Genomic DNA, 24168 nt, shown 5'->3' with positions numbered 1-24168 from the left:
ATTGTCCCTGTTAACGAACGACAAAACAATTTGAAGTCTATAAACGACCGTGAACTTTCTAATTAGGTCTCCTCGAGATACTTTACTCTTCCACGGGATAGTCTGTGTCTACCATGAACTGTCCGTTAGTCAGTAAGTGGAATAACTGGTTTTCCGACACATGTCGCCATGTAACTGTCGCTCTGTCTCCACGTCAGAGAGACGGAAATTCTGTGTGCCACATTTGAAGATGAGTCTGTAAAGGTTACAAAACTAATTAATGGAATTACAAATAGTTCAAAAAGTGAGTTTTTGCAGTTTTCCGTATTTACATTCAATGCACTAGTCACAGGCTCTAGGCGATCCTTAGGGGATATGCTTAGTCGGTTGAGAGCGTGACGTGTCCCTCCGAGATTAATTTCACCTGGGCTTTAAGCGACTCACCGGTCAGCATTTACAGAGCTGCCAACTACATCTCACACCGGGAATATTATCAGGATTGGTTTGCATCGCAGCCTACGGAAGAGAACGCAAATCGAACGAGCATTCGCAGTAATTCCCTCCATTGACTACCATTCGCCTATATTCAACAGTTAAGGATTCCTCCGGAAATATTCCAAGTAGACTTTCTCTGGATATTTTACGTTTCTTTCCAAGCGCCTGCCTGTTCAATTTGATCAGAAACTGTGTGACATTCTCCAACGGGTCAAAAAACCTGTGACCATTCGTGCCGCCCTTCTCTGTATACATTCAGTATCGCCGGGCAGTTGTATCTGATTAGGATCCAAGAATCTCGAGCAATATTGGGGGATGGGTCGCAAGCGTGATTTGTAAGCAATTTCTTTTGTACACTGATTGTATTTTCCTAGAATTCTACCAACGAATTGCAGCCAGCCACCGTATTTCCCTATGACTGTGACTATGTGACGGTTCCATTTCAAATCTCTAGAAATTTTTACACCCAGGTATTCATGTGGGTTGAGCGATAGCGAATTTGACTCGCTGCACTATACTCGTAGGATAAGGTTATATCGTTTTGTGAACCGAACAATTTTACATTTCGGGAACATTTAAACTAAGTTGTCATGCTTTGCACTACACTGAAATCTTATGAGGGCGTGACTTCTTTCAAACAGAACTTTATTACAGGCAACAGCATCATTTGCGGAAACACTGAAGATCCAAATAGACCGCGTAACCACCGCCCCTTCTCCTCTCCAAATTGCTGTCTCAAAACGGAAGTCCCATATGTAAACCACCTTCAGAAGTTCGTTCACTTTCCGTATCAGTTAATGTGTTAAAAACTTGACCTGAAGAAACATAACCCTTTGCAGTTGAAGACGCTCTGTTGTAAGAGAAGCTAGTTTTTCGAAAACGTCTCAATATTTATGTACTGAACTAGGTGTTGTACAATTCTATAATTTTCAGGTACATTCGGCGACGTATGTGGATACTGTCTGACAAATGTGTTGCGAATAAAGTGAGTAGTAAAGAAGTAATAAAGTGAAACATCAAGCCTGATGCTGACACCTTACTGCACGAACAGCGAAAATGTAGAAGTGATAAAAGTCTTTTTCCTTTCATCATTATGTCAGGGATGTCAGAGGGGAAAAAAAGTTTCGCCAAGTTTCGAAATTATGTGTGAAGTTTGTTGGAAGTCGCCACGTGCTGCCTTTCACAAATGCTCGGTGAATATAGTCTCGATAATTTGCACGCCATGAAATTATGCTGCCTTAGACGAGTACGCAGTTTTTAACTTTTAACGCCCGACTTATTGCGTAAACCTATGCCTTTAAATGAAGGACGGAAGGAGGATTGCATTTAATGTGCTATCGATGTCGAGGTCATTAGAGACGGAGCAGGAGTTGCCACTGCGTCAGGGAAGGGTAAAAGAAGTCCGCCGTTCCCTTTCAAAGGAACCATCCCAGCATTTGCTTGGAGCGATTCAGGAAAGTTACGGAAAACGTATCAGGATGGCCGGATGCGGATTTAAACGTCATCCTCCCGAATGCGAGTCTAGTGTACTAGTTGACAGCTCGTCGTGTAGAAGCTAGCGTTGCTGGTGATGGGATTCCGGGTTCGATTCACGGCTGGGTTGCTTTCTCCGCTCGGGAAGTAGGTGTCTGTGGTGTCATCATTTCATCATCATCCGTGGAGGTGGCGAAACTGGACTGTGTAAAGGTTGGGGCTTTGTACGGGCGCTGATAACCGTGCAGTTAAGGCCCCAAAAACCAAACATCATCATCATCATCATACCATGGAATAACCACTGCGGCAGCTCGTTCGGTATACATTTAAATAAGCAGATTAAGTCAGCATTTTTAGATGCTACAGAATCATCCGCGAAAAACCGCATGGAACTTCCGACACTATCTACTACCTCATTTATATATATTGTGAAAAGTAATGGTCCCGTAACACTCCCCTGTGGCACGCCAGAGATTATTTTAACGTCTGTAGACGTCTCTCCAGTGATAACAACATGCTGTGTTCTGTTTGTTAAAACTCTTCAATCCAGCCACAGAGCTGGTCTGATATTCCGTGGGCTCTTACTTTACTTATCAGGCGACAGTGCGGAACTGTATCGAACGCCTTCCGGAAGTCGAGAAAAATAGCATCTACCTGGGAGCCTGTATCTAATATTTTCTGGGTCTCATGAACAAATAAAGTGAGTTGGGTCTCACACGATGGATGTTTCCGGAATCCATGTTGATTCCTACAGAGTAGATTCTGGGTTTCCAAAAACTACATGATACTCGAGCAAAAAACATGTTCTAAAATTCTACAACAGATCGACGTCAGAGATATAGGTCTATAGTTTTGCGAATCTGCTCTACGACCCTTCTTGAAGACTCGGACTACCTGTGCTCTTTTCCAATTATTTGGAGCCTTCCGTTCCCCTAGAGACTTGCGGTACACGGCTGTTAAAAGGGAGGGCAAGTTCTTTCGCGTACTGTGTAGAATCGAATTGGTACCCCGTCAGGTCCAGTGGACTTTCCTCTGTTGAGTGATTCCAGTTGCTTTTCTACTCCTTGGACACTTATTTCGATGTCAGCCATTTTCTCGTTTGTGCTAGGATTTAGAGAAGGAACTGCAGTGCGGTCTTCCTCTATGAAACATCTTTGGAAAAAGGTGTTTAGTATTTCAGCTTTACGCCTGTCATCCTCTGTTTCAATGCCATCATCACCCCGGAGTGTCTGGACATGCTGTTTCCAACCACTTACTGATTTAACGTGAGACCAGAACTTTCTAGGATATTCTGTCAAGTCGGTACATAGAATTTTACTTTCGAATTCACTGAACGCTTCACGCATAGCCCTCCTTACGCTAACTTTGACATCGTTTAGCTTCTGTTTGTCTGAGAGGTTTTGGCTGCGTTTATACTTGGAGTGAAGCTGTCTTTGCTTTCGCAGTAGTTTCCTAACTTTGTTGTTGAACCACGGTGGGTTTATCCCGTCCCTCACAGTTTTACTCTACACGTACCTGTCTAAAACGCATTTTACGATTGCCTTGAACTTTTTCCATAAATATTCAACATTGTCAGTGTCAGAACAGAAATTTTCGTTTTGATCTGTTAGGTAGACTGAAATCTGCCTTCTATTACCCTTGCTAAACACGTAAGCCTTCCTCCCTCTTTTTATATTCCTATTAACTTCCATATTCAGGGATGTTGCAACAGCCTTATGATCACTAATCCCTGTTCTGCACATACAGAGTCGAAAAGTTCGGGTCTGTTTGTTATCAGTAGGTCCAAAATGTTATCTCCACGAGTCGGTTCTCTGTTTAATTGCCTGAAGTAATTTTCGGATAGCGCACTCAGTATAATGTCACTCGACGCTCTGTCCCTACGACCCATCCTAAACATCTGAGTGTCCCAGTCTATATCTGGTAAATTGAAATCTCTACCTAAGGCTATAACTTGCTGAGAAAATTGATGTGAAATGTATTCCAAATTTTCTCTCAGTTGTTCTGCCACTAATGCTGCTGGATCGGGAGGTCGGTAAAAGGAGCCAATTATTAACCTAGCTCGGCTGTTGCGTGTAACCTCCACCCATAATAATTCACAGGAACTATCCACTTCTACTTCACTACAGGATAAACTTCTACTAACAGCGACTAACTCTCCACCACCGGTTGCATGCAATCTATCCTTTATACCTGTCTGTACCTTTGTAAAAATTTCGGAAGAATTTCTCTCTGGTTTCAGCCAGCTTTCTGTACCTATAACGATTTCAGCTTCGGTACTTTCTATCAGCGCTTGAAGTTCCGGTACTTTACCAACACAGCTTTGACAGTTTACCATTACAATACCGATTGCTGCTTGGTCCCCGCATGTCCTGCTTTGCCCCGAACTCGTTGAAGCTGCCGCCCTTTCTGTACTTGCCCAATGCCATCTAACCTAAAAAACCGCCCAGCTCACGCCACACAACCCCTGCTACCCGTGTAGCCGCTTGTTGCGTGTAGTGGACTCCTGACCTATCCAGCGGAACCCGAAACCCCACCACCCTATGGCTCAAGTCGAGGAATCTGCAGCCCACACGGTCGCAGAACAATCTCAGCCTCTGATTCAGACCCTTTACTCAGCTCTTTACCAAAGGCCCGCAGTCAGTCCTGTCGACGATGCTGCAGATGGTGAGCGGTCAGCTCTGCTTTCATCCGGCTAGCGAGACTGGCAGTCTTCACCAAATCAGATAGCCAGGGAGGGTTTCCTCCGATCCATAGCGACACACATCATTGGTGCCGACATGAGCGACCACCTGCAAATGGGTGCAACCTGTACCCTTCATGGCATCCGGAAGGACCCTTTCCACATCTGGAATGACTCACCCCGGTATGCACACGGATTGCACATTGGTTTTCTTCCCCTCTCTTGCTGCCATATCCCTAAGGGGCCCCATTACGCGCCTGACGTTGGAGCTCCCAAATACCAGTAAGACCACCCTCTGCGACTGCTCGGATCTTGCAGACTGAGGGGCAACACCTGGAACAGGACAAGCAGCCACGTCAGGCCGAAGATCAGTATCGGCCTGAGACAGCCCCGGACTTGCGCCCTTCTGAGCTCAGCTTGATTCCTGACGTGAAGGTAGCGTTCTCGCTTTCCGCGTCTGGGTTCCCGGGTTCGATTCACGGCGGGGTCAGGGATTTTGTCTGCCTCGTGATGGCTGGGTGTTGTGTGATGTCCTTAGGTTAGTTAGGTTTAAGTAGTTCTAAGTTCTAGGGGACTGATGACCATAGATGTTAAGACCCATAGTGCTCAGAGCCATTTGAACCATTTGTCGAACTTTGGGGTATTCGGTTCGGAGCTGTTATGGAGATACGTCAGACAATAGACCGCTCCATTCGAACTACCTAATCAACTGGCGTAGTTAGGGTTATCTTGCTCTATCGACATCACTGGCGATGGCTTATATACATGAGCTGTTCAAAAAATATCCGACCTTTTTTAATTGTTGAAATCAACAATGGTATCAGGGCGCGCATGGGCTCATGTTTTCAGGCATATTTAGCACACATACCTGATTTTCTCCACTACTTCGAAACACTTGCAAGTGGTACACGTTGGATTTAGTATTCTGAGCAAAATGACGTCTTTACATCACATTTGGCTCCAAGCTTGGCGATTCTCAAGTTGAAACCATCGTGTGTTTGTGGACAAAGTAATGGGTACTGCAGGGCTAAAGGAGTGGTACAACCATTTCAAAGGTAGCCGCTAATCAATGAAGACAGAAGCCAGTTAAGGTACGCCCGCAATATCCGCAAATCAGATCGTTACTGATCCCGCAATATTGCTGGTGAAGCAGAATGGACGAATCACTATCAGAGAAGTTGCAGTCTAATCTAAAAGCCGTAAAGTCAACTAACTAACTAGGTGTTACAATAACTAACGTCCGCCCGCGGTAGCTGAGTGGTCAGCACGACAGACTGTCAATCCTAAAAGACCGGGTTAGATTCCCGGCTGGGTCGGAGATTTTCTCCGCTCAGGGACTGGGTGTTGTGTTGTACTAATCATCATTTCATCCCCATCGACGTGCAAGTCGCCGAAGTGGCGTCAAATCGAAAGACTTGCACCAGGCGAACGGTCTACCCGATGGGAGGCCCTCGTCACACGCCACTATTATTATACAATAACGAACAACTTAAATTGGAAAGAACACATAGAAAATGTTGCGGTTAAGGCTAACCAAAGACTGCGTTTTATTGGCACAACACTTAGAAAACGTAACAGACCTACAAAGGACACTGCCTACACTACGCTTGTCCGTCCTCTTTTAGAATACTGCTGGGAAATGTGGGATCCTTACAAGATAGGACTGACGGAGTAGATCGAAAAAGTCCAAAGAAAGGCAGCACGTCCTCCTATTATCGCGAAATATGAGAGAGTGTGTCACACAAATGATACTGGATTTGGGCTGGACATCATTAAAAGAAAAGCGTTTTTCGTTGCGACAGTATCTTCTTACGAAATTCCAATCACCAACTTTTTCCTCCGAATGCGAAAATATTTTGTTGACACCGACCTACGTAGGTAGAAACGACCACAACGATAAAAGAAGGGAAGTCAGAGCTCGTATGGAAAGACACAGGTGATCATTCTTTCCGGGTGCTATGCGAGATTGGAATAATAGAGACTTGTGAAGGTGGTTCGATGAACAATCTGCCATGCACTTAAATGTGACTTGCAGAGTATCCATGTAGATGCAAGTATAGGTGGTCACATTTTTACTATCCCCTGTATGTGTATATCACTTCACACGACCTTTGTTACCTCAATGTCGATATCTGCATCATTTTCGAAATATGTGAGCTTACTTATATTATCTGTAATGTTAATATACAACAGGAACAATAAGGCTCCCAACACACTTCCCTCTGGCACAAGTGGTTACTTTTACACGTATAGATGAACTCTCCATTCATGATGAGATGATGTGTCCCCCCTACAAAAATATTTTATTGGCCGTACTTTATACGATGCAGGCAAACGGTCAACTACAATTGTTGTTTACTGTGCGGTAACCTCTAGCGTATCAGAAGCGGTGTAGGAAAATGTTTTCAAATGAGTATACGCACTCGTATTTCGGCAGGTGCACAGTTTTGCCATTTCAATTTTTGCACGTTTTTACAGATACCTTTTCGAAAATTTCGAGCAAAACAAATCGAAATCTTTATTACATCATGAAACAATGAAGAAGCAAATGCGGGTTTGTTCGCAAGCCCGAAGCATTATCTGGTACAAGAATCATTGATTTTAATAAAGTAGCTGTCGATAGGTTTTTTTCGTTGCTAACAAATGTAACTGACAATCACAAACTAATGACTTCTCAAATAACTAATTGTGATGGAACAGGCGTCTCGGTTAATGCTAAAAACCAATCGAACATCGCAGCTTGCAAAGGGAACCGTCCAGTGCGATCGTTAACATCTGCAGAAAGGGGCGAAACGGCAACCAGCCTCATTAGTACGTCAGCAAGCGGAGCTGACATTCCTCCTACGATTATTTTTCCACGAAAGAAGAAGCAGAAAGAATTTGAGTTAGGACTGGCAGCAGGAGGTTGCGCTGAGGTCCACAGCACCGCATGGATGGCCACAGAGTCATTCTTTGTATGATTTCCACAATTAGTGGTATTTTCTAAGGCATCAAAGCACGTCCCAGTTCTCCTTATATCAGATGACCACTCAGCTCATACCACGAACAATGACGTTATGGACAACGCGAGGGAGAGTGGCGTTTCTTCACCAACACATTGCTCTCACAGACTTCAGCCGCTTGATGTTTGTTTTATAAATCCTCGTTATAGTGATCAGCTTCGAAAATGGCTGCGAAGCCATTCAGGGAAAGTCGTAACTATCTTTCAAATTTCAACGCTTTTTGGTTCAGCTTTCGTCTAAAGCGCAACAATGAAAACCGCTATTAAAGGTTTCGAAGTTACTGCAATATGGCCCACGGACCCATCCATATTCACGACGCACACTTCCTCCCGGCACACACTACTGACAGCGGACGTGATAGGCCGTCAGATAAAGGGGTTATTATATCTGAACAATTGGAATTGCCTCCACCTAGCACACCAGCTGAAAAAGACGACTCAAACGGGCTGGATAATCAAGCGGACGAGGTTTCAGCGATTTGTTACAATGAACTGCCGCCTAAGAATAACAAAGTTATTGGGGCTAATTGTTCTAATCTTTGGTGCTCTTGGATGACAACTGACAACACAACCTCCTCATTTCACATTTCACCTGAGATTCTGATTTTCTTGTCAAAAGTTAACGAAAGCAAGAAAAGAGTGAGACTGGAAAGGGGGACGAACGTTGTTTTAACTGATTCGCAGTACAAAAAAAGAGTTAAAAGTCATTAATGGGAGAAATAGAAAAAAGAACTTTGACAAAGAAGAAAGAGCAAACAGAAAACTTTTTGCGAAAGAGAATAAAGTTAAGAACTCAAAAAAGAGAGAAAGAGTCTGAAGGTAAATGGAAAAAAGGAGAGAGAATACAATACTAACGAGAGTGATTACGAGGAAAGTTCTGACTGTCAATGTGTATATTGTGGTGGGTTATATTCAAAATCAGTTGGAGGTTGGGTCGCTTGTTCCACGTGCAAAAAATGGACACACGATTCTTGTGCAGGAATAGATAGCGAAGATAATGAGTGTCTCCCCGTGTGTGAATTTTGTAAACATCCTCAAGAAAAGGATACGATACATGAAAACTGTAGTTTGACATTAATACTCACTTTGAACTAAAAAAAATACCGAGAAAGCCAATATTTTCTGCATTTCCGATAATTTTATACGTTTTTGTAATCACTTGTATTTACCACCCCATTCTACGGCGTGCAAATGATATAAATTTCTGTTTTTGAGTGAGAAAATATTGTTGTTTTATTTTATGGCAATGTTCTTGTATTTTTGTGATTAATACATCATAATGTGTTCATATAAAAATTTGTAGCTCTCTTATTTATCAATTTTGTACATTTAATCAAAGTTTTCAACTGTGTACCCCATTATAACTTGGATACCCCAACGTGTCTGATAAGAAAGATAAAAATACAATCACTACTCGTTTCTTCAACGACAATTTAAGCTGTGTTCTGTGGTTCCTCCCAGAGTTCATCACGATATACTCCGAAAAAAAATCATAGTTAACGAACATTATAAATTGTTCTAGAAACGAAGGCAATCACAGTTAACATTTAATAAGGCCACTGGTATCCTTCGAAATGCAACTAATCAACGTCATGCAGAACGTCGTGGGTCACAGCGGATGGATGGAATCGAAATATGACATTTACCCACGATCGCTTCTTTTTGTCAATTTGTGCCATTAATTTCTCTGCTCCCTAATCTGATTTCGTATCTCCCCTTCAGCTATTCGATCAAAGCTTTTTTAGCATTCTTCTACACCACCACATTTCGGAAGTTTCTAGTCGTCTCCTGTTTGGGGAACCAGGCATGTTAACTACTGATTCGCAATATATTTATTCCGAAAGGCAAAAGGAACCCCGAAAACAATGAAAATAATTTTGTTTATTGGTGATTGCACCAGTTTTATTTACACTTCGTGCGAATATGAAAGTATTTTAATCCAAATCCTTATTTGAAGGTCCTAAATGTCGGTTTAAATGGCAGCTTGCTATGTGAGACATGCCCACTTGTTTCTCTGTGCCATCTCATCTTTGAGATGATAAGCCTAGGGACATTTTACCCGTAGCTTTGAGCTTTCACCTATGAATACATTTTTTCTTGTCTCGTAGTCAGTTTACTATTAGCACATTAATATTGTTATTCCCTGTTGCATTTTGCCTACTCCTGCCTTGCCGCGTCTCAGGAGGCGTCTTGTCGGGTCTAGGGAGGGAATTCTCTAACCTAAAAAATACCCCATGTGCACTCCACACGTACTCCGCTACCCTCGTAGCGGCTTCCGGCGTGTAGTGCATGGCTGACCTATGCAGGGGGACCCTACATTTCTGCACCCCATTGCGGAGGTCGAGAAATTTGCACCCCAGCTCTCCGCAGAATCGTCTGAGCCTCTGGTTTAAGCCTTCCACTCGGTTCCAAACCAGAGGACCGCGATCGGTTCTGGGAACGATACTACAAATAGTTAGCTCTGATTCCACCCCGCGAGCGAGGCTTTCTGCCTTCATAAAATCCGCCAACCGCCGGTACGAAATGAGGATGACCTCTGAACCCAGACGGCAGGAGTCATTGGTGCCGACATCAGCAACAATTTGCAGTCGGGTGCACCCAGTGCTCTCTATCGCCGCCGGTAGGGCCCCCTCCACATCTCGGATGAGACCCCCCGGCAAGCAGACAGAGTGAACACTGGCCTTCTTCCCCGACCTTTCCGCTATTTCCCTAAGGGGCTCCATCACCAGCCTAACGTTGGAGCTCCCAATAACTAATAAACTCCTCCCCCCGTGTGCCTGCTCGGACCTTGCTGAAGGAGCAGCCACATGTCCATTCACAGGCAGAGCGGGCGATGCCACACGGCCAGCCTCCACATTGACCCTCCGCCTCGTGCGCCGCGAACGCCGCTGAACCCGCCACTCCCCTTGGGGAGAGGGTGGCCCAACTGCGCCCGGTACCCGCGAAGATGTCTCGACAGCAGGGACAGTGGGTGAAGCATCTAACACCTGGGGTGCACCATGCGACGCACCAGACTCCCCCCTGCCGCTACACTCCGAGGCAGCAGCCTGAAGACGGCTGACCGCGGCCATCAACACGCTCAGCTGTTCGCGAAGAGTGGCCAGCGTCCGTACACAGCAGTCACACATGCTATCCATCCTAAGGAATCAATTTACCGAAGAGACTTAATCAACTTTTAAGTAGACTGCTAATTCACTAAAGGCGGCTGATTACTGACTAAACTGTGATTGCTAACGACTTCTTGTAGAAAACAATGAAAATAGCACTACCTGTCTCTGGACTGTATTCAAAACAAACACTATCACTACTGGCACTATGGCTGACTACAAGGACTCTCTCTGACTGTATTCAAAACAAACACGAAACCTATGTAACACTATTACTAGCACTCGACAATTAAAGCTTCCTAAAAGCAAAAACACACGGAAGAAGAAGTGACAAGTAAGAAAAATAGAGTTAATACTTAAATTAAGGTAGCTCGCTGCACAGCAGACTTGAAGCAGACGGCGGTTAAGGCGACACATGAACTTACAACATAAAAGTAATAACAGATAAAAATACATGTTCATGAACCTGAGAGAAAATCTGTCCATAAGTTTAAGCAAACGCTATCAGCAGTACAATGAGAATCAGCTTAATTTTTCAATTAACTCCTTGACAGGATAAAAGGAGTGACCCATGAGGAAACACTCCAGTTTCGATTTGAAAGCGCGTGGATTACTGCTAAGATTTTTGAATTCGAGTGGCAGCTTATTGAAAATGGATGCAGCAGTATACTCACACATTTTTGCACAAGAGTTAAGGAAGTCCAAACCAAATGGGGGTTTGATTTCTGCCGAGTATTAACCGAGTGAAAGCTGCTTATTGTTGGAAATAAACTAATATTGGTAACAAGAAACGACAATAAGGAATATACATATTGAGAGGCCAAGGTCAAAATACCCAGACTCCCTGAACAGAGGTCGACAAGAGGTTCGTGAACTCACACCACTTTTTGCCCGAACCTCCAGTTTCTGAGCCAAAAATATCCTTCTAGAATGGGAAGAGTTACCCAAAAACATAATACCATATGACATAAGTGAATGGAAATAGGCAAAGTAGACTAATTTACTTGTCGAAGTATCACTCACTTTCGGTACCGTTCGAATAGTGAAAATGGCAGTATTAAGTCTTTGAGCAAGATCCTGAACGTGGGCTTTCCACAACACCTTACTATATATTTGAACACCTAGGAATTTGAACCGTTCAGTTTCACTAATCATATGCCCATGCTGTGAGATTAAAACGTCAGGTTTTGTTGAATTGTGTGTTAGAAACTGTAAAAACTGAATCTTACTGTGATTTAACGTTAGTTTATTTTCTATAAGCCATGGACTGAGGTCATGTACTGCACTACTTGAAACGGAGTCAATGTTGCACACAACATCCTTTACTACCAAGCTAGTGTCATCAGCAAACAGAAATATTTTAGAGTTATCCGTAATACTTGAGGGCATATCATTTATATAAATAAGGAACTGGAGCGGCCCCAACACTAATCCCTGAGGAACCCCCTCCCCCTTGACAGTACACCACTCAGATCCCCCATCACACTGTATTACTTTCCCCCATTCCTGTAGATCGTTCCCTAATGCTCTTCCTGAAACACTGTACAACTTCTGATTCTGTCAGTTCTTTCGGGTCCCATCTCCTTAAATTCCCACCTTTTTCCAGTTTCTTCAGTTTTAATCTACAGTTCATAATCAATATATTGTGATCAGAGTCCACATTTGCCCCTGGAAATGTCATACAATTTAAAATCTGGTTCCTAAATCTCTGTCTTACCATTATATAATCTATATGAAATATTGCAGTATCTCCAGGTCTCTTCCACGTATACAATCTTCTTTCATGATTTTTGAACCAAGTGTTAGCTATTATTAAGTTATGCTCTGGGCAAAAACCTACCAGGCGGCTTCCTCTTTCATTTTTTACCCCCATTCCATATTCACCTACTACGTTTCCTTTTCTTCCATTTCCTACTGTCGAATTCCAGTCATCCATTAATATTAAATTTTCATCTCCCATCACTATCTGAATGATTTCTTTTATCTCATCACACATTCCATCAATTTCATCATCATCTGCGGACTACTTTTACGACTTTGGTAGGCGTGGGATTCGTGGCTATCTTGGCCACAACAATGCGTTCACTATGCTGTTTGTAGTATCTTACCCACATTCCTATTTTTATTAATTATTAGACCTACTCATGCATTAGCTTCATATTAGCCTTCCTAATACTTAAATCTATATTCGATGTTAACAATGACGCCGGTGGATGGACTATCACGAAATTACTGACCGTCGAGAAAGTCACAAATATAACCGACAAGCTAATGGGCCCTTCACAGGAAAAGGTTTTTCGCCGGAAAACGGGGAAAACTGAAACCCAGCAAATGAGTAAAAAAATGTATATCCACTGGCAAAAAAAAAAAAAAAAAAAAAAAAAAAAATACTGTACGCACACAACTTACACAACAATAGTCTGGGATTACTCTATTACGTAACACAGTTTTTGTGATTGTATCTTGCAGCTTTAGTTATTTTTAATTAAAAGAGGCTTTAAAAGGACAGAAAGAACGTGTTGGACTACGCTACAGATCGTTCTGTTAGCACAGTCTTTACTTTGTAATCACTTTCGTTGACTTCGGCAACTCTCAACAGAAATCTCCAACCTAACCGAGACAATGTGCTACGATACAGCCGAGATCATGACAAGAGAATGGGCTACATCACACTCGAAGTAAATGTATATAGGTAAGGATCCCCATGACCTGTGTACGTCTATTATAAAAAATCTCCAAGCCACTCTCCTCAAATAGATCGCAATCTTCTCTTGACCTTCATCTGTTACTATTTCAGAATTAAAAACCAGATTCAAAGAAAATTTGGCTACCAGTCACAAAACTAGAAAAATAAAAATAATAAAAGTGAGAACGTGAAACACGTTAGCAATAACCATAAACAGGTGATTTTACAGAAAATAAAATTGAGAAAGGAAATTATTAATATTATCGACCGTTTAGGAACTCTAGGCTACGAAAGGTATGAAACCAAATATCGAATAACTGGTGGAAGAGTTAGTGTGTTTTAAGATTAAATCCAAACAAGAATTAGAGAAAAATATATCGAAGCAAGGCAACTATTACGAAAAATTGCTAAATCTCGAGACAAATTGTGTCCTTCTGTATTAGATGAAATGTTTTGGGCCCTAGTACGGATGAAACAGTATCTGCAGTATCAACAAGAACTTCGGACATGTGTTTCATATTTCATCCAAGCCTGCAGTCTATAAATATTTAAACAAAATACTAAAACAAAATACCACTACAGGGGAATTACTTACGAAGTAGTTCTTGGTAAAGAAACACAGGACACAATTACGTATGTAGGCTTAATACGAACTACAGCTGTGTTTATAAATCGCTATAGTTGCCTTGGACTAACGACGAGAGAATATCAATATAACCTGTACGCTTTTCAAAGCTGTTATCCATGAAAAAGCTAAACGACGTATCGTGAACAAAATACAATTTAACACCGAAACAATGACATTAGCTGACAATGGACACAGACCTTAGTCAATGGGCACTGTTGAAAATTTGTGCCAGACCAGGATTAGCACCCGAGTCCCCTGGTTACGAAAGAGAGGCAATGATAACTGTGTCCGAATTACACAGTGGTCAACAGAATAGCACGAACTGCCCGAGCATGCCGTTCTTTAGATCCAAATTCTCAATTTCTCCATAGACTGCTAATGCACTGCTCCTTGAACATAATCCTCCTCCCCTTAATTATACAGTACATGGCCAAAAAAAAAACAGACACCGAATATATGCAAACTTGGCCTTACGAACATTGCAGACGTCGTCTATGTAACACACGTCAAACTTCAAAGAATTTACCAGTTCGTAGCATTGTTTACTATAGACCACAAATCAAGTAACGTAAAAAAAGCGCTGCGTCTATTGAGATCATGATTTAGAGTTTAAAAAAAAAACTAATAAGTCGCCTACATATTACAGTTGCTGCCGAAAGAGGAGAACCATTATTTTCCCACAAAAGGGAATATAGTTAAAATGACGCTTCTATTTCGGTTAGTTTCGGCGGTTACTAAAATTTGCAGTGAAAGTTACATAGTGGACTCTACCCTCCCCCCACAAGAAACGTAGTTATCGTGGCTGTTGTGAGACTTTTGTACACAGTTAGAGAATGTGTGTTAAATGTGGCGCGGGCGGAAACACTAGGCTACGCTACAGGGCAATGTGCTCGCACAACGTTTAGTCGGCATTCATAATCGTTGGCGTAAACAACTCTCAATCAAATTACCACCTTCCAACCTAACTTAGATCTCGGGCTACACTACCAATCGGCCTGTCATCACAACCAAAAATTCATTGAGGGGGGTGGGGGGATTTCCTGTATCTCTCTCTAATGTATCTCTAGGCAAAACTGCCAGTTTTGTCAGACTCAACAGCAAGATTTACCAATGGTAAACACTTTTGAGACGGCTCGTAATTTTAGAATAGTCCTCTTCGTCTTACTTGGCATAAATTGTTCGCTGGCGTCCCAGCAGCTAGCTCCCTCAGTGTCTGCTTCTGCCATCGCACCACGCCAGTCTGCTGTTGTCCTAGCAGACCGAACGCACCGCACATCCGATACCTTCGGAACCACTCACTGGCCAGTTAGCAACTGAGCGGAACACTGTTTACATCGTGAAAGGAAAACTATGCAGAGATGTACACTTAAATGGCACGACTTAGTAGCACACACACAGTAATATCTGAGGAATGTCCTTCGACACGCGCAGAACGAAAGTCTTCTCGAGAACGTACAGCATCTCTGAAAAAAAATCTCGTGACTATATTCCGGCCTTACGGCCAGGTTCTCATACAAATGAGCAAAAAAGGGTACATTTGAAATTTTTTTTGAGACAACGAAAATACATTCGAAGGATCTGTTCGTTAATTACGAGTGATAATACTATGAGCTTAATTTTAGATTTTCAATAAAAAATGGCGCCCGTAATTATGATTTGATCAAGGGCCTGCGAGACTGGAGTACGCAGAGTGCGTGCAGTGTGGCACCTGAGATGTTACCTGAATTCAAAAATGGGTAACATCAGTTGATACTACATTATTTCTTTGAAATTGAAAATGGATAACATCAGTCGATAATACATAAAATTTATGGGAGCGCATACCTAACCGCAATGAAACAACCTTAAATTTAACGATACAGTGCTAATTCGAACTTTGAGTTCGATTTTGGGGGGTTTGTTTCACTCCTTATGCCTACACAAAAATTAGTTAATATTAACAAATGTCATATTATAGCTATAAGTTCCTAAGAAAAGTGTTTACTTTTAGGGGTCAGAGGTAGAAGTTAAGAGATCGAACCACTTTTAATTTATACTGCATGCCGTTCTGAGAAAATCGTTACTCGAAAAAAAAGTGTTCAAAGTTTAGGGAAAACATTTAGTTATATTATTACTTCGATTTGCATGAACTGAGTGTTACATATATATTCTTAATGTCGCTGAAAACGAATCTGAAGTCAGATTTTCAATATTCAAAACAGCTAATCCAATACGGAGGGCAAACGATTATGTTTTGACCAATTTTTACCAAAAATGTATTTTCGTTATTTACGTTTAGTCTGCAATTCAAGGAGTATTTATCAACCCTTCCTCTACCTCTGATTGTTCCTAGACAGCAACTTCCTGTTCTTCTTGGCAGGAAAAGCCGATCTGTCTAAGCTGGATATGCAGCACTCGGCAGCCTGCACTTGATATTCGTCCGTATTTTCGGTGAGTATGTTTGCATGCGTTCTGCAGTATGAATCATTTTGAGCACGTGCGACACGGGATGAGTTATCATCTACATCTATATGGATACCCTGCAAAACACATTTAAGTGCCTGGCAAAGGGTTCATCGAATCACCTTCACAACTGATAATTAATTGAAACCCTCAGCTGCCGACAGGTGTTGTTGATATACTTCGATGGAGACAGCTGAAAAGTGTGCCCCTACTGGGACTCGAACCCAGGATCTCCTGCTTACATGGCAGACGCCCAATCCATCTGAGCCATCGAGGGCACAAATGAACATCACGACTGCAGGAATTTATCCCTCGCACGCTTCCCGTGAGACTCACATCCCCAAACGTCCACAATCCGATTACGTAATGTACTTAATAGGTATTTGTCTATACACTCATTACTGGCGCACACTAAGGTGAGTTCCGGCAACCTGTGCGCATTCGCACAGACGAAGGTCAATGGCTGGGTAACGTTTAACCATAGATATGAAGATAGTAACTGTTCTCGAAAGAACAGGCGTCACTGACGACCGTGCAGCTCTTCTAGAATACATGACAGACCGGCCGATGTGGCCGAGAGGTTGTAGGAGCTTCAGTCGGGAGCCACGCGACCGCTACGGTCGCAGGTTCAAATCCTGCCTCGAGCATGGATGTGTGTGATGTCCTTAATTTAGTTAGGTTTAAGTCGTTCTAAGTTCTAGGAAACTGATGACCTCAGATGTTAAGTCCCAAAGTGCTCAGAGCCATTTGAACCATCAGTCCCTATGTTTACACACTACTTACAGTAACTTATGCTAAGGACAACACACACACAACCATGCCCGAGGGAGGATTCGAACCTCCAACGGGGGGAGCCGCGCGAACCATGACAAGGCGTTGGACACATGGCGGGTACCCCGCGCGGCTCATGGCAGCCGTGACACTGCTTCAAACAATGGACTGTAGAAACTTTTGTAAAGCACGGATTAAAAAAAAAACCTTCCGTTCCAAGAGTCTAGACAAGTACACCTTTAAAAAATGCAACTACAAAGAAATTGAATTTTCGAACGTTTTGAATGAGAACCTGTCCTTATGGAACACCGTTGATCAAATGTCACAGGGATTATATACTCAGGTTTCACATGTGGATTAACACTTTCTAATCAATATCCGGAATGAGCAGGGCTTAAAACTTTGAAGAGTTAAATTTCAAGGGCCGTTCTCTTGTATGCAAATAGTTTCACAGTAGAAATTTCTCTAGTTTTATTTATTAATTAATTTATTTATTTTTTGCTGTAGGTAAAGAAGGATAGCATTGTGAGGAGGGGGAAGGGTGGGGGGGGGAGGAATCTTGCATCTCCCACCTTGGAATTCTCAGTACAGAATTTTTATTCATTACGAGATTCTTAGCCACTTGCAGAAGTGATTTCGAGTGATTCTGCAAAACTTTTCCTTTAGCCAATCGTAGCAACTATAGGATTCCGTTCCTGCTGCATGACATGTCTCGGAACTTAAACTGACCAACTCATTTGCATAAAGAGCTAGCTTATCATCCGCTTCTTTACTTGCGTAGACCGTTCATGGTCTGCAAAGAATTTTTTTCTTTAATCGTTTTTTTATGTCTTTTATAAACTGCAACACTTTCTAAACTTTCTAAACTTAGCGCCGTTGAAGCATGGTCTTTTACTGAATGATCAAAAAGCAGTGCTGACAGCTGGAGTCCAAGGTTTTTGTTAATCAAGCCGTTTGTATTCTTGTGGTGATATCTCCGTAGAGTCTTTCATTCCCTAACGCATATTTCTTTATATCTAATTGAGAAGTGAAATACCGGTTTTCATAGATGCAGATTTAAAATATTTTAGTATAACGCAATAAATATTGCATTAAAATTTTCATCCCCTTATGCTCGAAGTTCCAAAACCAGAAAAACACGTAGTTTTTAAAAATTGTAACACATTAGCCGAATACGAATTGTCAGATATATTTAGCAATCCTTTCATAATGAACCATTTTCTGAAACATCTCACACCCTTTAGGGGTTGGGGTTTCAAAAACAATTAAACACGTATTCTTCTATTTAGAGCCGAGGAGCCAAATTCAAATCTTCATCCATTTAATTCTAAAAGTGCTTTCATTTGAAATATTTCATAAAACTTTTCATCCACTATTTCACTCTATTAGTGAGTTAAATTTCCAAAAGCAACGAAACACATTTCTTTTACATCCAACCGAGATGTCAAATACCTATTTTCATAGATGTAGCTATAGAAATGCTTCAATAGTTCTTTAATAATTCTTTATTTTCAAAAAACCTCACTAATTATTTTATCCCCCAATGGAAGAATTTCGGAAAATGCTAAAAACTTGTTTCTTTTTTGTTTCTGACTGAGACACCAAATATCAATTTTCGTAGTTTTGTAGTTATAGCTTCAATAGGGACATAGGGACATATATTAAAAAAAACTTTCAACCCATATATCACCCCCTTAGGAGTGAAATTTCGAACAATCTCTTCTTAAATGATGCTTTCAGCGTAAGATTTACACCTTCATCAAATTTCAAGTCCATATACTTTGCAGGTTGGGCTGGAAGGCTATGGGTCAGTGAAACCTGTGCTCCTATTGCACCTTCTTGGAGGTTGTAGTTCCAAAAACAGTGTAACACGTATTTTTCAATAACACAATTTTCATAGATTTCGCTTTAAAAATTCTTTCGCACTGAAATACTTTCATAAAACATTACATCCTATATTCCACCCCTCTTAATGGTTGAATGTATCAAAAACAGGTTTTCATATATTTCATGAAACATTTCATCCTCTATGAAATGGGGTATGGTAGTGACACACCAAAATCACAATAGTAATCCGTTGTAGTTGCTACATATTTTATTACAATCAAAAGCATTATAAAATCACAATCACAATAATAGAGGAGACTGCCTTACAAGGCCAGATCAGTTGGACAAATAATAAATAAGTGGAACGAGACCCGTAAAACTTGAAATTTGAATATGACTAGGTAAATATACTTAGGTAAAGCTTTACTTAAATAGCACAAATGTCCATAAAATTCACAGCAGAACTCTCACTACTTGCAATCAGGGGAGAAACAGATTAAGCGTAAGAATACAGATATTTAACGTTCGGCTAGCCAACTTTCCTAAACAAAACTGTATAAAAATGACTCAAACAATTAAGGGGGTCCTTTAATTTTGACCAAACGGACCTTCAAATTTACTTACTCAGTTGATTAATCAACAATATTCTTAGAATGATTACAACTAGAACATGACTATATGACAATACCCTTAAAATAAGGTTGCTTCAATATTTCGCGTGAATTGGCGATAGACGCGAGCAGACCAAGGATTCAAATCAATACAAGAGATCCACGAGGCAGAGAATGACATAGAAATATACTCAACATGGCAATGCAATTGAACTTTGGATGCTATAGTTCAGCACCGGAAAGATGGAATCACGCAAAAGTGACAACATAACCCAGGATGTAAAGGAGATGACATGGCCTCAAATATCTCTCTGCCGCCGTGATGCTCTGCTCGCAGTATGCTAGCGTCGACCGCAGCCAATTATCTCTAACAAAACACTCATCAAGGGCAGACACTTTTCTGAGACATAAACTACACAACCTTATCTGGAGAACAGGTGAGCAATACAACTGGACTGAAACCAATGAGCCTCCGTGAGTTACTTGGCCAGTGCCAGCCCTTAAACTTTGATTAATAAGATCGCTAAAAATCATACCGAAGTTAAGATGACAAGACTTATCTCCAGGTTCGGCATATTAGTGGAAGAGACAATGAATTGGCGACGCTCTCAGCCGTATGTTCGCGGCAGAGTCTGGGGAAGGCAAGGGCCCTGTGGAGCCGGATCTTGGGGTGAATTTCCTTCTCTCCGAGACACCCGGCTTCTTCTGCGACTTAGCCGGCAAACAGGCCGAGGACCCCGGGTGGGGACCGATTCGGCAGCAGTTGGCGGATGGCGAGGTCTTCGGGGGGTGGGGCGGGGGGTCTTGTGTAAAGGGGAAGACAACCGTGGTGAAGGGAAGGTCTGTATTCCACAGGAACGAGTTAGCATGGCACTCAGATATTTCAACTATTCGGCAGTAGGGGATCATTTGGGGTTCTACAAGACTTTGAACCGAGTTCGGGAACACATGGTTTGGCCCAACCTATATGGTGATGGCAGGCGATTTGTTGGCAACTGTGTCCAGTGTAAGCGCGGTAAGCCCGATGTTGGGCCGCACAGGGAACTACTACAGTCGCTTAGGGAGCAGTGTCCTCTGGACCGCGACTCAAAGATCGAAACAACGATCGACGGAAACTGGCGCCAGAAACGCACCAGCTCACTCTATTTCATCCCCTTAGAGGTTGAACTTCCAAAAACACGAAAATACGTATTTTCTTATTTGTAACCTTGAAGTCAAATACCAGTTTTCGTAGATGTAGCCTTAAAAATACTTCCATAGTTCTTCCATAATTTTTTATCTCAAAATAAAATGTTCATCCACTATTTCACCTCATAGAGGTTAAATTCCCAATAATACTGGAATACATATTTCTTTATTTCTGACCTAGAAACCAGATACAAGTTTTCGTCTGCCAAGCTTCAAAATTACCTTAATAGCTACATGTTTCAAAAATCCTTTCATTTCCTGTGTATCCCCCTTAGGTGGAATTTTGAAATATGCAGCATAAGCGGTATAAGATCAACACTCTTTCCAAATCTCAAGGTTTATTTTCCTTGGCGGTCTGGACTGTGTGAATTTCATAGTAATGGCCTCCACACACACACACACACACACACACACACACACACACACACACACACCACTAACAATGCCACCACCACCTCCTGGGGAAATTTCTGCAGACGCCCTTGTTCCACTGCAGTCATATTTTGCCGACGACCTACATTTAGCAGCGTGGGAGTGATAGTGTCGTGCAACAGACAGTATACTCAGTAGACAACGAACTGTTCGTTGTGAAATCAGCGACATAGGAACCGAGACTGACACAGAAGGTGCTGTAGGTGAAGCACACTGGACTCGTGTCTACCACGGCTTCAAATAGTATCGATTTACTATGAACGGAAGTTCCGAAAAGTGAGCAAGTAATTTTACAGTAAATTCAGTACCGATTGTGAGGATATACGACGAAAAACATTTCTATAATATTTCAGAAATAATGAAACATTCCACTCAAGTCGCGCGGCAGAAAACGCAATGGATATGCTTGCACTTAAGACGGAAGGCCCCACGTGCTTACGCAGGCTTACGACAGATCGCAAAATTCGGCAGTAGGCGTAAGGCAACCTCTTGTGCTGCCATCTGTTATTGATGCCAGGAATCAAGGTCTCAGTAGTACGACCATCCACTGGAGAGTAGTTTGCTTTGTAAGCACTCCGTCTTCAGGCCACGAGTGGCCTACTGGGACGGGACCATCCGACCGCCTTGTCATCATCCGTGGAGGATGCGAACAGGAGGGGCGGGGGTCAGCACACTGTTCTCCCAGTCGTTATGATGGTTTTCTTTGACCGGAGCCGCTACTATTGGGTCGAGTAACTCCTCGATTGGCATCATGAGGCTTAGTGCACCCCGAAAAATGGCAAGAGCGCATGGCGGACTGGATGATCACCCATCCAAGTGCCTTCAACGCCCGACAACGCACTTAACTTCGGTGATCTCACGTGAACCGATGCAACCTCCGCGGCAATTCCGTTGCTGCAGATATTTTAGAGTAGTTGTGACGTTTCATAATTATCTAGTTTATGGGGAAAATGTAAAATAGGCGATTGTCACCGAAGCTACAACTAATCTGAATTTCTGGTTAGTTATCAAGTGGTCTTATGTGCAAGCCTGAATATTTCATCCTTTGCGGTGGGAATGATTCAAACCCGTCATGTTCTTCTTATGAGGTGTTCTATTTATTTTGCACACAATGATCGTTTGTAGTTGTGTTGAGTTACCACCTTGATAAATTTTTGGATGGCGCACGTATCATAACTGAGATCTGCGCTTCCGCTTAATGGCTGAAGGTCAATTAGCGTAATGAGTAGTAGCGAATGTTATAGATACATGTTTGTAAATTATTTCAGGTAAATTACCTTAGTAGTGTAATATTATCAGTATACCAGTACAGTATGTGGGCCAATTACGTTAGTCATGGAATACTATCCGTATAAGACTATGTCACCTTGATGTCCCGGACTTTGCTTCAATTTTGGAATCCGCGAAAGAACTGGAAATTTTCCTTTACACAGCTTTCCATATAATTTCTATTACAGTGATTCAGTCTTGTCTCTCACTCGACTTTTCTGACTGTGAAATAAATTCTATCCCTCAGGTGCTTATTACCACTTCGTGTTTCCATTTGCCGATATTGCGCATAAACACTTACATATCTCAAAGTTGCTATGGACATTGATGGAACGACACACTTTTCTGTGGCGACACTGCAGTTTAGAGATAGAAAAACCGATCAGTTAAAACGACATGTGTATTTTAGTTCTGAATAACCGATGTCTTTCGGTATTTGTTTGCTCTCGGTTATAACAAGTATCTTTTTATTTTTTCTGATAACCACGTAAAAACAGATATACCAATTAGCCACAGCTGTCGTAGTAAAATTTTTAGTTTACAAATAAACCTTTTTTAAAAAAGACGAGTAATTTTTATTCGTAAGATTTCCATAGTTCTGAAATACTGCGTTATTACAGAAAAAATGGGAAAAGTGATGTATGCCGCTTTAATAACACTGCTGATAGAAACGAGCAACAAATGAATTGGTCCAACATTGCCGAGACAATACTGTGCCTGTTATACAAGCAGTGCGCGAGAATGGACGCAGTTTCTCGCTGTTGTCGAACGTCAGTTGTAACACAGAATGGCACCATCTGAAAGCCTGGAAGTATTTTACGATATGCAGTACGAGTGAAGCACAATGGTCGATTTGGTCACTTGCGACATCATACAAGGAAAAAAGTTAAAATTTTACAAATCATTCATAGTTAGGGATAAAAATAGAAAGTGCCTGATCTGCTGCCTGTGTCTACGTAGTATGTCGTTATCTGCTTTTAGCCTTTAACAGAGAAATTAAAACGAAAAAGAGAGTTCTCCTGCCGCAGTTTTCACTCTTTATCGCTGGACTATACGTAATGCCCGCATAGTGCTGTGATAACCGATTTCAATATAATTTTTGAGCAGAGTTCTAAAAACTAAAATCAGTAGGATAATACTGGCAGTTTTCTGTAGTATAGAAGCACTCACTATATTTTGAGAGAAGCAGCGAACAGCGGACAAAGTTTTATTGGACTATTTAATTTAAAGAAATTAGAATTATATTAATACCGTCAGTTGCTCACGGGCGTTGATAAATATCAACGTGGACAAGTGAAAATGTGTGCCGCGATCGGGACTCGAACCCGGGATCTCTTGCTAAAATGACAGACGCTCTATCCACCTAGGCCACCGAGGGCACAGTGTATGGTTCGACTGCAGGGACTATCTCGCGCACGCCTCCTGCGAGACTCACATTCTCACCTTGAATGTCCATACACTACAGTCGTAGAGTCCCACTCCAACACACTCATTCCTCGTGGAAGACATGTCCATATCCATATATGGTTCTGGCAATGCCAGCCATGACCTTCTTCTGTGAAGATGCACAAGTATTCCC

This window comes from Schistocerca gregaria, unplaced genomic scaffold (assembly GCF_023897955.1).
Source record: "Schistocerca gregaria isolate iqSchGreg1 unplaced genomic scaffold, iqSchGreg1.2 ptg000247l, whole genome shotgun sequence".
Classification (NCBI taxonomy): Eukaryota; Metazoa; Arthropoda; class Insecta; order Orthoptera; family Acrididae; genus Schistocerca; species Schistocerca gregaria.
The sequence above is the reverse complement of the archived record's forward strand: the minus strand, read 5'-3'. Positions refer to the sequence as shown.